Below are 15,219 nucleotides of genomic sequence, written 5' to 3'. Positions count from 1 at the left end.
GATCAGGCAGATGACAGGGCACAACTGCAGTTAGTGGGAGTGTGAAATGGGGGCAAAATTGAAAAGGGTGCTGAAAAGAGAAGTTAAGGGGTAATATTTGAATGCACACAGTACACTATAAAAGGTAGATAATCTTGTCGTGTAGTTTAGAGACTGGCTGGTATGACGTTGTGGACATCACAGTCATGGCTGAAAGAAATTGGGAAGCTAACATCTAGACACACATTGTATCAAAAGGAAAGGCAGGTAGGCAAAGTGGGTGGGTTGACTCTGTTGGTATATATTAAAAAAAAAGAAATCAAATCCTTAAAAGGAGGCAACACAAGATCAGAAGATGTAGAATCCTTGTGGGCACAGCTAAGAAACTACAAGAGTAAAAAGATCCTGATTGGGAGCTATATACAGGCCTCAGAAAAGTAGTCAAGAAGTGAGCTACAAATTACAACAGGAGATAGAAAAGGCATGTAAAGGGAGTAATGGGGGGGGATTTCAATAAGAAGATCAAATCAAATTGATGCTGGATCCGAGGGGAATTTGTAGAATGCCTACAAGATGGCCTTTTAGAGCACCTTGTTATTGACCCCACTAGGAGAAAGGCAATTCTGAAATGGATGTTATGTAATGACTCAATTTGATTAAAGGTAAAGGAACTCTTGGGAGGCAGTGTTCATAATATGATAGAATTCACCCTACAGTCTGAGAAAGAGAAGATAAAATCGAATCTATCAATAATGCAGTGGGGTAAAGGGAGGTAAGCAGGCATGAGAGAAGAGCTGGAAAAAGTTGATTGGAAGGGGACACCAGCAGGGATGACAACAGAGCAGGAATGGCTGGTGTATTGAAGGCAAGTCAGAAGGCGCAGAAAAGATACATCCCAAAGATAAAGTATTCTAAAGGGAGGATGAGGCAACCATGGCTGACAAGGAAGCCAAAGACAGCATAAAAGAAAAGGCATATAACAAAAAATTGTGGGAAGGTAGAGGATTGGGAAGCTTTTAAGAACCAAAAGATGGCAACTGAAAAAGCCATGAAAAGAGAAACATAAAAAATCTACAGCACAATACAGGCCCTTCGATCCACAAAGCTGTACCGAATATATCCCTACCTCAGAACTACTTAGGCTTTACCCATAGCCCTTTATTTTTCTAAGCTAAAGTAGCCATCTAGGAGTCTCTTAAAAGACCCTATTGTTTCCACCTCCGCCACCGGCAGCCCATTCCACACACTCACCGTTCTGCATAAACAACTTATCCCTGACATCTCCTCTGTACCTACTTCCAAGCACCTTAAAACTGTGCCCTCTCATGCTAGCCATTTCAACCCTGGGGAAATGCCTCTGACTATTCACACGATCAATGCCTCTCATTATCTTGTACACCTATCAGGTCACCTCTCCTCCACCGCTCCAAGAAGAAAAGGCTAAGTTCACTAAACTTATTCTCATAAGGCATGCTCCCCAATCCAGGCAGCATCCTCATAAATCTCCTCAGCACCCTTTCTATGGCTTCCATGTCCTTCCTATAGTGAGGCGATCAGAATTGAACACAATGCTCCAAGTGGGGTCTGACCAGGGTCCCATATAGCTGCAACATTACCTCTCAGCTCTTAAACTCAATCCCACGATTGATGAAGGCCAATGCCTTCATAACCACAAGAGTCAACACGTCTGTCAGCTTTGAGTGTCCTATGGACTCGGACATCTGATCCTCTACACAATTCAAGGATTTTAACATTAATGCTATATTCTGCCATCATATTTGACCTACCAAAATGAACCACCTCACATTTGTCTGGGTTGAATTCCATCTGCCACTTCTCAGCCCAGTTTTGCATCCTATTAATGTCTCATTGTAACCTCTGACAGCCCTCCACACTATCCACAACACCCCCAACCTTTGTGTCATCAGCAAATTTACTAACCCATCCCTCCACTTCCTCAACCAGGTCATTTATAAAAAAATCACACAGAGTACGGGTCCCTGAACAGATTCCTGAGGCACACCACTAGTCACTGGCCTCCGTGCAGAATATGACCCGTCTACAAACACACTTTGCTTTCTGTGGGCAAGCCAGTTCTGGATCCACAAAGCAACGTCCCCTTGAATCCCATGCCTCCTTGGTTTCTCAATAAGCCTTGCATGCGGTACCTTATCAAATGCTCTTGCTGAAATCCATATACACTACATCTACGGCTCTACCTTCATCAATGTGTTTAGTTACATCCTCAAAGGATGAAATATGAAGGTAAGCTAGCCAATAATACAAAGAGAATGTATTTTTTTTATATCAAGAGTAAAAGAGAGACAGGAATGGATATTGGACTGCTGGAAAGAAATAGCAGAACTTAAGAATTTTGCATCAATCTTCACTGTGGAAGAAACTAGCAGAATGCCAGAAAAGCAAGAATGTCAGGGCAGAATGATTGTTGATGTTATTACTAAGAAAAAGTGCTTGGTAAGCTGAAAGGCCTGAAGGTACTGTAGATAAGTCACTTGGACAAGATGGACTACATCCTAGGGTTCTGAAAGAGGGAGCTGAAGAGATTTTGTAGGTATTAGTAATGATTATTTAAGAATCACTAGATTCTGGAAAGGTTCCCGAGGACTGGAAAATTGCACGTCACTTCATTCCTGAAGAAAGGAACAAAGCAGAAGAAAGGAAATTATCAGCCAATCAGCCTGACTTCAATGGTTTGAAAGATTCTTGAATCTATCACTAAGGTTGAAGTTTCGGGGTATTTGGAAGCACATAACAAAATGGGCCAATGTCAGCATGATTTTCTAAAGGGGAAATATTGCCTAACAAATCTGTTCAAATTCTTTGAGGAAATAACATGCAAGATAGACAACAGAAGAGTCACTACATGTTGCTTATTTGGATTTTCAGAAGGCCTTTTACAAGGTGCTGTACATGACACTACTTAAGATAGGAGCCCATGGTATTACATAAAAGGTATGAGCATGGATAGAAGATTGACTGACTGGAAGAAGGCAAAGAGTTAGAATAGAGGAGGCATTTTCTGGTTGGCTGCCAATGACTAATGGTGTGTTACTGAGGGGTCGGTGAGGAACACGAGGAAATCTGCAGATGCTGGAAATTCAAACAACACACACAAAATGCTGGTGGAACACAGCAGGCCAGGCAGCATCTATAAGGAGAAGCACTGTCGACGTTTCAGGCCGAGACCCTTCGCCAGGACTAACAAAGTCTAAATAAAGCAATTATTGATAAAGATTTCAGTCAGCATAAAGTTCACAGTCTACCAAGCAGTAGTGATATCCATCTTGCTGAAAACACCTCAAAGAACTGCAGAGATCCCACCAATGCTGTATCTGCAAAACCTTTCAAATTTACAGTCAGGGGAAGGGAACCAAAAATTTATCTCAAGCCAAATTCCACAACATCAACACTTTGACTTACTGACAGTTCGTAAGTCATTGATCAGAACACATAAGAGTATTGCTGGCAGTTTTGAACTGCTCTCCAGTTTCTCAGAAATGATGTGCAGTCATGGGAGGGGGTCCAGAGGTGGTGTATGAGAATGATTCTGAAATCAAAGAATTAACGTAGGAGTGTTTGGGTGGCTCTGGGCCTGTATTTGCTGGATTTTAGATGAATGAAGGGGGAGATCTCATTGAAAACTATTTTAATTTACTTTGAATTTGAATAAATAGAGTGGACATGCAGAGGATGTTTACAATAGTGGGAGAATCTAGGACCAAGAGGACACAGCCTCAAAATAGGATGAGGAGAAATTTGTTTAGCCAGATGATGGTGCATCTGTGGAATTTATTGGCACAGATAGTTGTGGAGGCGGTCAATGGGTATATTTAAAGCAGATTAGTAAGGGCATCAAAGATTGTGGGAAGAAGACAGGAGATTAAGGTTGAGAGGCAAACAAAATCAGACATAATCAGATGACATAGCAGACTAAGGGTCAAATAGCTTAATTCTGCTCATCCTATGGACTTTTTTGATCACAGAAAAATGGCTCAACTGAGCATGCCTCATCACTCACATGCTGAGGCATAGCAAGAGTTGCTAGGTGGACAGAGAAAGCAACTTAACAATGCTCTCAAAACCCCTTTCAAAAGGTGCAACATCCCAATAATGCATTGACATTTTTGGCAGTTGACATACAGTATCAGTGATCATCAAGTCACTTCACTGGAACTACGTAAAGCACATCAGCATAAACAATGTGGCATTTCTAAAATTAACCATTCACCCCAAAAATTCCAGTTTATACTCGAGTTTGTAGAACCCCAAATGGCCTCATCAAAACCCAAAACAACTGCAAGATGAGCAAAATTGACTCAGAATAAAGAGGAGGAAGACGACATTAATTTGTCCCAATTCCATAGTATGTAAGAATTGAAGATTTGTCAACACAACTATAAAATCACTTATAATAGCTGACCTTTGGCCTCTCACCCCAAATCATAGCCTTAAATTGATCCCATACATTGGATTAATGTAACTCCTTCAATTATGTCAAAATAAAATCTTTTATAACATAGTTATCCAAGCACTACTTGGAAATGAAATTGTATTCATATGATCAGGAAATTTTGTCTTTGCCCTCAACTTCAATTCTGTTTACCCACAAGCATTTTATCAAAAAACCAAGGCTCCCAACCTAATTGAATGGGGTCCAGGATGCCATCTTTCTCACTCAAGTAAGATATCTGGTTATACACACCAAAATGTAACAGCATGGATAGCCCCTTATAGCATAATACTTTTAATTTCAATAATTGCAAAAGTGCATGATAAAGCATATTTTAAGATTTTAAAATAAAAAGTTGTTAAAGTAGATGAATTCAAGGTCATTTCAAACACAACAGGAGAAGTGAAGACGGATACGAAAAGACTTCAAATGTGGCAGCTTGGGCAGCAAACATTCTGTTAAAACAATAAAGACTAAAAGTGTAAATAATAAAAAATGATAAAAAGAGTAAATAAAAGCTAAAAGAGTTTGAGGCTTGGTTGACCAGCAAGTGAAAGATTCTTTTGAGGACAGAAAAGGACAACTGTTTATTTTGAAACCTACAAAACCAATCTACTTATTACATGTTACTCAATCTATTGCAATGCAGAGAGGAACCAACTTCATACACATTTGAGATGGGGTCAAAGGAGATCCTCTCACCTGACCTCAAAAGTCGAGAGGGGCTCTGGATTAGATATGGACCAAGATAGTTGCCCTTTGGGGGCTATCGAGAGATGCTCTGGTTGAGTTTTGGAGGAGGCTGGGATGCCAAGACCGCGATTAGGGCTGCGAATGCCATTGTAGGCAGGGAGGAGGGCGCAGAGGAGATACAACAGCTGTAGCGGAGAAATGGAAGCCGAGGTATATGGGTGGGGTGGTAGGGACAGGCTGCAAAGTGGATCATTCCACCACATCCAAGCATCAGGCAACGTCAACGGGCATTGCCGGGTATCTTGCCGACATCAGCAGAGTCCTCAGCCCGCACACGCGGACGGACGCTGCTCCCCGTGATCTGTGAGACAAAATTTAAGAAAGATCTCCCTTCCCCCCCCCCCAAAAACCCCCATACCGCAGCTCCCTGCTCGTCGCCTCCCTCCTTGCTCCAACAAAGAACCCCGTCGCAGAGGTCGTTAAAATGCCCCCACTCTCACCCGGTGCAGGTTGTAATAGCTACCCGATACCCCCGCCCTCGCGGGGACGCTCGCGCTCCAGCACGCGCACCCGCCGTCTCCTTGGTTTCCAACCGCCTCTCTCAAGATGGCGCCTGCCCTTCCCGGCAGCCCCTGCTCGAATCACCGAGCGGCGGCGTTAGCGGTTGCGTGCGAGTCGATGTACAGTATTGAGGAATTGGTAAGGATCTCAAATCGTTTGCAGTCCACATTGAAACGCCATTACCGAAAATGAAGTAATGTTAAGTTACCGTTTGAACCTCACGCTTCGTCAAAAAGGCAAAAATGCAGACTTGTATTATCTGAGTTGTTAACTGCAATGTCATAGAGTTGTAGGACACAAACACTGTGACTTTTTTTTTAATCCATCTACACCAATCCATTTGTCTACATTGGATCTGTAACCTTCTATGACTTGCGTATTCGAGTGCCTGCCCAAATGTTTCTTCTCAAGTGTAGTGATAAAATCTGATGACACCACCTCCTCTGGCAGTGGATTCCTGATTTCAGCTAGTATTTATGTGAAAAACAAAAGTTCTCCTCAAGTCCCCTTTAAAACTGCTTCCTCTCACCTTAAACTTGTGCCTTTTAAATGCCCTTCCCATGGGGGAAAAAAAGATTTTGCCTCCTTTGTGCCAGAGAAAACAAACCCAGTGCCTGCAATCTCTCCCATAACTAAAGTTCTCCAATCCAGGCCATAGTCCTGTGAATCACCTATGAATTCTCTTCAACACAATCACTTTCTTCCTATAGTGTAGTAAACAGAAATGTACAAAATATTCAAGTGCAGTTATGCTTTGTAACTCCAGAAATTAGTCCAGAGAAAAACACAGGAGCCTGGGAAAACATGTTGACTTCTTTTTACTTCAGTGAAGTGCTCACATATGTCATGGTGTAGTAATGTATGCCATTCACATTCTTCTTACATATAACCAACAATGAATTATGTGAACAAACAAAGAATGCTCAATCAAACTACATATTTACAATATTACTCAAATAATGCTGAAATATAAAACACTCCTCTCTGCTTAGCTATGAACTGCAACTCAATAGAGAATGCATCCCTACTCAAATGTGTAATGTATTGCTCTCTAGTTTTATATATATATATATATATGTATAGTGTACTATGTAATACAAGTACTCTATAGAAATACACAACATAGTAATTTTTAAAATCACTCCATCCAGGATTAAAGATTTATCACTGTGGATGATTTCTAACTATTGTAGGATAACATCTTTCCTGACTAGTGGGTCTCACTCTGTTTGACAGGAGCAATTTATGGCTGTGAAATAATCTCAAGTTATGTGGCCTCCTCCTTGACTCTGGAACTGCAGGAAGTGATTCTAACTGCTCTAGATAATTTTCTCCAATAACTGACTGAGCTCGTCAACTGATCGAAGTATTGTCCCCAGGTGATATCAAATGCAATCTCCACAGTGGAAGAGAGTGGTCCAGTTCGGTCCTTAATCTTTCCAGGTACCCACTTTTGATCACCACTGCAGTACCTCACCAAGAATGCTTACTGATCAGGTACTGATCTGATATGAAGAGGGTCATTTTGGAAATCAGTGTTTCAAATTAATGCCTTCTCTCAAATTCACTTAGCTGAACAGATATATTTAATAACAGAAAAAAAAACCCTAACTATTTAAAGAGATTATCATCTACTTTTAAGAATTAATTAATTCCTGATTACCTCTGCTAACGCAAACAGTGATTAATGTTTCTAGAATTCTTTAGTTATTAAATTACATGGGGAATAGTATGTCAGGTGTTAAATTAGTCTGTCCTGACTTAAAGGCTTCTGAGAAAACTAATTGTTCCCAATGGGAAATATTCAACATTCACTGTTAAATACGGTGTGACTGGGAGAATGAGTGCACGTGGAATAGGAAAAGCTGCAATAGAAGAAAGGTCTTTCACAAGATTGTCAGGTCAGTAAAAGGTTTTCAAGAAGATATTCTCTCACCCAAACCCCTGTGTGGAATTGTGTTAAGGGACGGCTGTGCTTGATACATGACATCTTTTTCAATCACAACTGCAATTTCAAAGTAGTGAGTGAACTTCTGTACCAGTGGCTGTTGATGCCACTAAGCCATAAATTTCTTGGTTAGGTCAGAAATATTTCCAATATTTCAAGGTCATCCATATCACATAAAAAGCTATTGTAGCATTCTAATCAGAAAGAGCTGCCTAAATTTTATTTTTCTTTTGCAAGCATATAGCTTTATAAGACTTGCCGGCATATCCATTGTTCAAAATGGCAATACTGGATGCAGATCATTCTGTAGCTATTAGAGTGTCCATCTGACACAAAAGCCAAAAGAGGATAAAATTTTAATGTTAGCATGTTACATTGAATAAAAGTATCAACTTATGCAACCTTTTATGCAAGGCTTTCTTACTGCCTTTGTCTGTCTAAGCAATGCTATTCCAATAATTCCAGCCTGGATGATGGAAAGCATTTGAATTTCAGTGGAAGAGGATGCAGATAGCCAGTAATATAATCTTGGACAACTGGCTGAAGAATGCATAACAGGAATTGAATTAGTCTGGAGTTAATTTCATAGCTAACAGCAAGAATGCTGTCAGTATGACATTGTAGAACCAAGAAACCCCTAATCCTGATCGGGAAGAGCCACACTAAGGAAATGACATTTATCTGGCACATCCTGTCTACGGCTCTTGTTGAACCAATGTGGGAATCAGCAATCTTATTTTTGAAAAAGAATACTCACAGACACAAATGAAATTTTACCTTTAGGGAGCTGCCACCTTTGCTCCTCATTCGTATCTGCTGATTGTTGTACAGATCCTGCCTCTACTTATGTATATTGTCAGTATCCGAGCTGTTAAAAGAGAGAGCTTACATGAGTTTAGGGACATCTCCATCTTCTTCAGCCTTGAGATCTTCTAGGATTGCCCAGCCATGTTGTTTTTCTTGAGAGAAACAAATAAGTAGTAGTTTAATTTTCACAACATGGAAAATAAGAGGTTCACTGCTCACATCCTGGGTTCATAAATTGGAAACATTTGAAAATGACAACAACAGTGATCTTCAGTCACTTGAACCTCCAAATCACAAACTAGCAATGGCCAATACATTGTTGGCATTTTGTATCGTTTCTGTTAGAAGATGATGTGGTTGCATCTACCTCATACAATTGAACTGGTGCTGCTTCTGATCATGCAGCACTTTGACCTCCAAAGAAAGGATGTATGATGTCATTACAGTGCTTATGAGCATTTGGGAGAGTTCCTGATCAATAGCAATTTTACTAAATAAGTGATAAATGTTGAGGCATTTGTAGTTGCATTCCTTGATTTTACCATATCTGATAGGAACACAGAGCATGGAAAAGGGCTGTTCAGCCCAACTTGTCCATGCCAACCAAGATTTCCTTCTAAACTAATTCTATGTGCCCACATTTAGCCCATATCCCATTAGCCTTTCTCATCCATGAATTTGTCCAATTACTTCCCACTTAACCAAAGTAAATTACTGTTCCTAGGCCCACTTTCCCAGCTGACCAACATGCCTCTGTAAATCCTGATAGCCATCTTCACTGTCAATAGCATCACCTATATTAGTAATATCTGTAAACTTACTAACTATGTGATAAGGGATTTAGTACTTTCCTGCTGTATATGATGAATAAACTCTTCTCAAGCTTCCAGCTGGGCACAGGTATCGATTATAACTGGCATTTCAATGACAAATTTTGCCATCTTCAATAGGAATGATCTTTGACCCAATGACCTGGGACTCAGGTCAGCTAGTGCTTGCAGGATTCCCTGTGAATGCAGAGCAGCATATATTGGTCAGACGGGACGCACGGTGGACACCTGCATCAAGGAGTACAGAAGGTGTATCTGTTTGGGTTATCTGGAGAAATCAGCAGTAGTAGAACACTGCATTTGCAATGGTCGTGGGATTGACTTTGACTGCACAAAACAAAGGCTTTTGGGACTGCCTGGTAAAGGAAGCCATTGAAATAAAACTGGAGGAAAAGAATTTTAACAAAGACGAAAGTCTTACTCTGAGAAATGGAATTCAATTGTAAACAAGGTAGGAGAGCAGAAACCTGACTGGATGAGGACAAACCAATCAGGAGGGACAGACTAGGGAGGTATACATACCACCGGACTAGATATGCCCAGGCATGATCCCTGATGAAGATGGCAGAGTTTGTCATTGAAACATTGGTTATAATCAACACCTGTTCCTGGCTGGAAGCCCACACCAAGTTTATTCATTTCTAATCATGCCTTGTGGATTCTCATCCAAATCATTAACATAAGCAACAAATAGCAATTTGCCTAACATGGACCACAGGTGAACACGATTGTATATGGTCCTCCAGTATGGAAAAAAAAATCATTGAACTTTCGTCATCCTCAGAGTTTGAATTTCTTACATTCCCTGCTTCAGCAATCTACCCCCACTGCCTTTTGCAATGTATGTCTGGAATATATGCTGGAACCCCATATATGCAGGATACTCACTTTTCATTTTTATCTATTAGGACATGGAGTGCAACCTCAAAGAAAGTCAGCTCCTTCGTTCTGCTGTTTGGCAATGTCTTCTAGGTCACATTTAGAATCCACTCAATATTAAATGGAGTACCTCCTGGTTAAGAAGTAGCAGCTGGTTGTAAGTACTTGAGTTAGCTTTAAAAAATTATAGGAAAAATACAATGTACACAGGTTCAAGACCTGAACTGAAGCAGGACATTGAGGATATAATCTAGTTGGGGTCAACTGGACCAATGTATTTAAAGGCAAAGGAACAGTTGGCAAAGAGGAGACTTTTAAAAAGGTCATATCAAGAATCCAGTGGCAACATGTTCCTGTTTGGATGATTGATAAAGAAATCAAGTTCAGTGAACCCTGGCTGACAAGTGATATCAAGACTCTGGTAAGGAAAAAGAAGGAAGTGCATATTGTGTTTAGACAGCAGGATTCTCATGAATCATCTGATAAATATTAAAAGTTTAAGAGCAGGCTTAAAGGGGAAATCAGGTGGGCAAAAATATGATATGGATTTAGCAAATAGGGTTAAATATCATCACAAGAGGTTTTTCAGTTACATTAAAATAAAAGCACGACTAAGGAGAAACTGACTAGGTCCTCTCAAAGACCATTAGGGCTACCTGGGTGTGGAGCCACAGAAGATGGCCAAGATTTTTGATGTCTATTTCTCCTCAGTGTTCACCAAGAAGAGAATCAAGGATGCCAAAGAAATTAGGTGAATAAGAAATGAGGTCTTGAATTAGATGTAAGTTATGAGGAATTTCTATTTCCAGCTTTGTAGCACAATAAGGTGGGTAAATCCACATGACCTGACCAGGCTCAGACCATAAAGGAGACCAGGGAAGAAGCCGTGAAAGCCCTTGTAGAGATATTTGCTTCATTGTTAGTCACTGGTGAAATTTCAGAGGACTGGAAGGTGACCAATATGATGTCACTGTTCAAAAAGGTTAGCAAGACTAGGCCTGGGAATGATAGTCCAATGTACCTGACTCATTTGTAGTGAAGTTACTGGAAGGAATTCTGAGGGACAAGATCTAACATCACTGAGATAGTCAAGGCTTGATCAGTAATAGCATGTTTTTGTTCATGGTTAAGGCATGTCTGATTAATCTTTTGGAGTTTTTTTGAAGTGATAACTAAGGGAATAGAGTCAGAATTAGGTTTAAAATCACCGGTACATGTTGTGAAATTTTTTGTCTTTGGTGCAACAGTATAATGCCATACATAATAATAGAACAAGAAATGTGAATTGCAGCAAATGTATATGTACTAAAGAGTTAAATTAAGTAAGTAGTGCAAAAATTTAAGAAAAGGAATGAGGTAGTGTGCATAGGTTTAATGCCCATTCAGAAATCAGATGACAGAGGGGTAGAAGCTGTTCCTGAATCATTGTACCTCTTTCTTGATGGTAGCAATGAGAACAGGACATGTCCCAGATGATGAGGGTCCTTAATGATGGATGCCACCTTTTTGAGGCATCTCTCCTTGACGTCCTGAATACTACGGAGCCTATGATGGAGCTGACTAAGTTTACAACTCTCTGCAGCTTATTTCAATGGCGTGTATTAGACTCCCATACTACGTTGTGATGCAGCTAGTTAGAATGCTCTCCACAGCACATCTGGAGACATTTGTGAGTGTCTTTGGTGACATACCGAATCTCCTCGAACTCTGAATGAAATATAACTACTGCCATGCCTTCCTTGTAGCTGCATCAATATGTTAGGTCGAGGATAGATCTTCAGAGATATTGAAACCCAGGAACTTGAAATTGCTCACTCTTTCCACTTCTGAACCTTATATGAGGACTGGTGTGTGTGCCTTTGTCTTACCCTTTCTGAGGTCCATAATCAGTTCTTTAGTCTTACTGAAGTTGAGAGTAAGGTTGTTGCTGCTACACCACTCAGCTAGCTAGCTGATATATCTGCTCCTGAATGCCCTCGCGTCAACATCTGAAATTCTGTCAATACAGGCAGTCCCCAGGTTACGAACGAGTTCTGTTCCTGAGTCCATCTTTAAGTCGGATTTGTACGTAAGTCGGAACAAGTACATCCTGTATTATTTAGCGTCAGTTAGTCAAACGTTTGTCTTAGTATATAGTATATATTTTACCTTTATATGCATATAAAACACTTACGAAACGTATGTATTCTAATAATTAAACCACTGCGTTGCTGAGTAATAATTGCAGCTTTCATTGGGGCAGGGCCTTTCACATGCTCCATTATTCTCACTTTATCCTTTATAATTGTTCTGATCATTGACTGACTGTAGCCTAACACCTTTCCAATGACGTTTCACCTCTTTCCAAAGGGTTTATTATTTCCACTTTATTTTCAATCGTGATCGCTTCCTGTTGATGGAACAGAAACACTGCGGGCGGCGGGTCCTGACCTCCATTGGCTTCTGAGGTCCACTGGGTCCTAAGGACCACCGCACTGAATTCCCCGGGTCCTAAAGTCCACTGCACTAAGACAGGTTAAATGGGACAAGTGGGGGCTGTGCTGGGTTTGGGTATTTGATCCTCCTCAATATTCTGCATGGGAATTTAAACAGGAGGTGTTTTTTTTTACGAGGTCGAGTTGCGAGCTCGATATCAACCCAGTGAGCTCAGGAGTGGTCTGTCACTGGATCGAACTCGGGAACCTCCGTTCTCAAGCCCAGCACTGATCTCACTGCACCACCAGCCGACTGGAAAAAGCAGTGGTGGGGGGGGGCTTCAGGGTGAATCTTACTAAGAAAAGTTTAAGCCAAATACAAAGTTACACAGTGTCAATGTCAACGACTTAAAATGGCGGAAGGCGTTCTCCTTCCTCGGATTGTAAGTACGAGTTGTTCATAAGTCGGACGTTTGTAACTTGGGGACTACCTGTAGTATTTGTGTTGGAAGCAAATGTATAGATGGCATATCAGCTGTGCCTAGCCACACAGTCATGACTGTAGAGAGACTAGAGCGGTGGGCTAAGCACACATCCCTGAAATGCACAAGTATTGATTGTCTACGAGGTAGAGATGTTATTTCTGATCTCCACAGATTGTGGCCTACCAGTTTGGAAGTTGAGTATCTAGTTGCAGAGGGAGGTACAGAGGCCCAGGTTTTGGAGCTATTCAATCAGAACTGTAGGAATGATTGTATTAAACACTGAGCTGTATTCAATAAACAGCATCTTGACATTGGTATTTGTATTGTCCAGATGATCCAAGAATACATGAGGATCCAATGAGACAGCATCTGTCATAGACGTATTGTGGTGAAAGGCAAATTGCAATGGGTCCAAGTCCTTGTTGAGACAACAATTCTAGCCATAACCAATCTCTCAAAGCACTTCATCACGATAGATGTGAGTGCTACTAGACAATAATCCTTAAGGCACTTCACCCTCCCTTAAAGGTAGGGCAGTAGATGTCTATACGGACTTTAGGAGGGCCTTTGACAAGGTCCTGCATGCCTGGCTGATCTGTAAGATGAGGTCCATTGGATTCAGGAGAAACTACTGAGGTGTATTGAGAATTGGTTTGATCATAGGAAACAAAGAGTAATGGTTGATGGACAATTCTCCAACTGGAAACCTGAGAATAGTGGTGTTGGGACCCCTGTCATTCATTATTTATGTAATGAATAACCACTCTTCTCACTTTTACCATCAGGGAGGAGGTGCAGGAGCTTCAGGACCTACACCACCTGGTTCAAGAACATTTATTAACTCTCAACCAACAGGCTCTTGAACCAAAGGAGATAATTTTATTCAACTTCACTTGCCCATTATTGAATTGTTACTGCAACCTATGGACTCGCCTTCAAGGACTCTTCCTCTCATGTTCTCGATATTTATTGTTTGCTTGCGTGCTTATTTATTTATTGTTTCTTTGGTTTTGATTTGCACAGTTTGTTGTTTTTTGCACACTGGTTAAATGCTCAAGTTTGTGTGGTCTTTTATGGATTCTATTATGGCCTTATTAAGTATGCCTGCAAGAAAATGAGTCTTATGGTTCTGTATGTGTATCTTGATTATAAATTAACTTTGAACTTTAAATAATGTGAATGTACATGGCAGATTAGCAATAAATTATGGTGATCTTGTTGATAGTGAAGTCAAATACAAAAAATTGCAAGTAGATCTTGATCAGTTAAGGAAATGAGCTGCAGGGAAGCTTTAAGATACATCCACTCATGAAAATGAGCTGTCTGCAGAGGTGAAAAGCCATTGTACTGCACAGTTAGTACTAGTTGCACATAGTAATTATGTAAATAAGCCAACAATCTGCAATAGAATAATAGTCCCTACAAGCTGGGTGTATTTAGAGCAGGTTTAAACTTGTCCTTTTAAAATTTGTCAGTTATACTGTCGATCATCAAAGGACACATCTAATATCAAGGTGAGGTTTTTGTGACTCACGTTGGAGGAGAATCTATCATACATAAACTCAAGCTTAAAATACAAAAGAATGTGCATTTACATACGTAGCACTTTTCTCAACATCTGGGCTTCTCAATGCATCTTGCAACTAATGAAATTCTTTTGAGTAATTGTCAAATAGTAATGTCATAATATAGTTATAGATAGATAAATAGAGAGATATTTTATTAATTCCAAAATAACATTGTCACAGTAGCATTACTAGTGCACAGATATACAAATAATAGAAGAGATGTAAGAAAGAATAAAGAATAAATTACTTCAAACCATCTAACAAGAGGGGGTCATCACTCCCCCTGGCTATAGGTTGACTCATTATAGACCCTAATGGCCAAGGGAAAGAGTGATCTCATAGAGCGCTCTTTGGAGGAGTACAGTTATCTTAGTCTGTTTATAAAAGTGCTCCTCTGTTCAGCCAAGATAGCATGCATTGGCTGAGAAACATTGTCCAGAACTGCCAGGATTTTGCGTAGGGTCCTTTGTTCTACCACTGACTCCAGTGTGCCCAGTTTGACTCCTATAACAGAGCTAGTCTTTCTAATCAGTTTATTGAGCCTGTTGGCATCAACAATGTTGACGCCATTGTCCCAGCACACC

At 40.5% G+C, this 15,219-nt stretch overlaps 1 protein-coding gene and 1 long non-coding RNA gene across 8 annotated transcripts in view; one reads left to right on the top strand and one right to left on the bottom strand.

The window, feature by feature from the left end:
- The window catches only part of cep78 (centrosomal protein 78), a 125,719-nt gene extending 119,950 nt beyond the window's left edge, over positions 1–5,769 (bottom strand). For 3 of the 5 annotated variants that reach the window (XM_059969771.1, XM_059969766.1, XM_059969770.1), the window contains exon 1: positions 5,667–5,769. The gene's annotated coding sequence lies outside the window, so the exon portion shown is untranslated. Of the gene's footprint in view, positions 1–5,561 lie in introns of all 5 variants that reach the window. The other 2 variants (XM_059969767.1, XM_059969768.1) reach the window with 2 other exon arrangements.
- On the top strand, positions 5,737–14,361 carry LOC132394073 (uncharacterized). Of its 3 annotated transcripts, none has more exons than XR_009512166.1 (4): positions 5,737–5,842; positions 6,941–7,147; positions 10,198–10,325; positions 13,853–14,361. It is a non-coding gene; the product is annotated as an uncharacterized LOC132394073 (long non-coding RNA). The 3 variants fall into 3 exon arrangements; XR_009512164.1 differs by having other exon boundaries at positions 6,941–7,201; XR_009512165.1 differs by lacking the exon at positions 10,198–10,325 and having other exon boundaries at positions 6,941–7,201.
- The last annotated feature ends 858 nt before the right edge of the window (positions 14,362–15,219 follow it).

Source organism: Hypanus sabinus, chromosome 5 (genome assembly GCF_030144855.1).
Source record: "Hypanus sabinus isolate sHypSab1 chromosome 5, sHypSab1.hap1, whole genome shotgun sequence".
Taxonomy (NCBI): Eukaryota; Metazoa; Chordata; class Chondrichthyes; order Myliobatiformes; family Dasyatidae; genus Hypanus; species Hypanus sabinus.
This window is presented reverse-complemented; position numbering and strand designations above follow the sequence as displayed.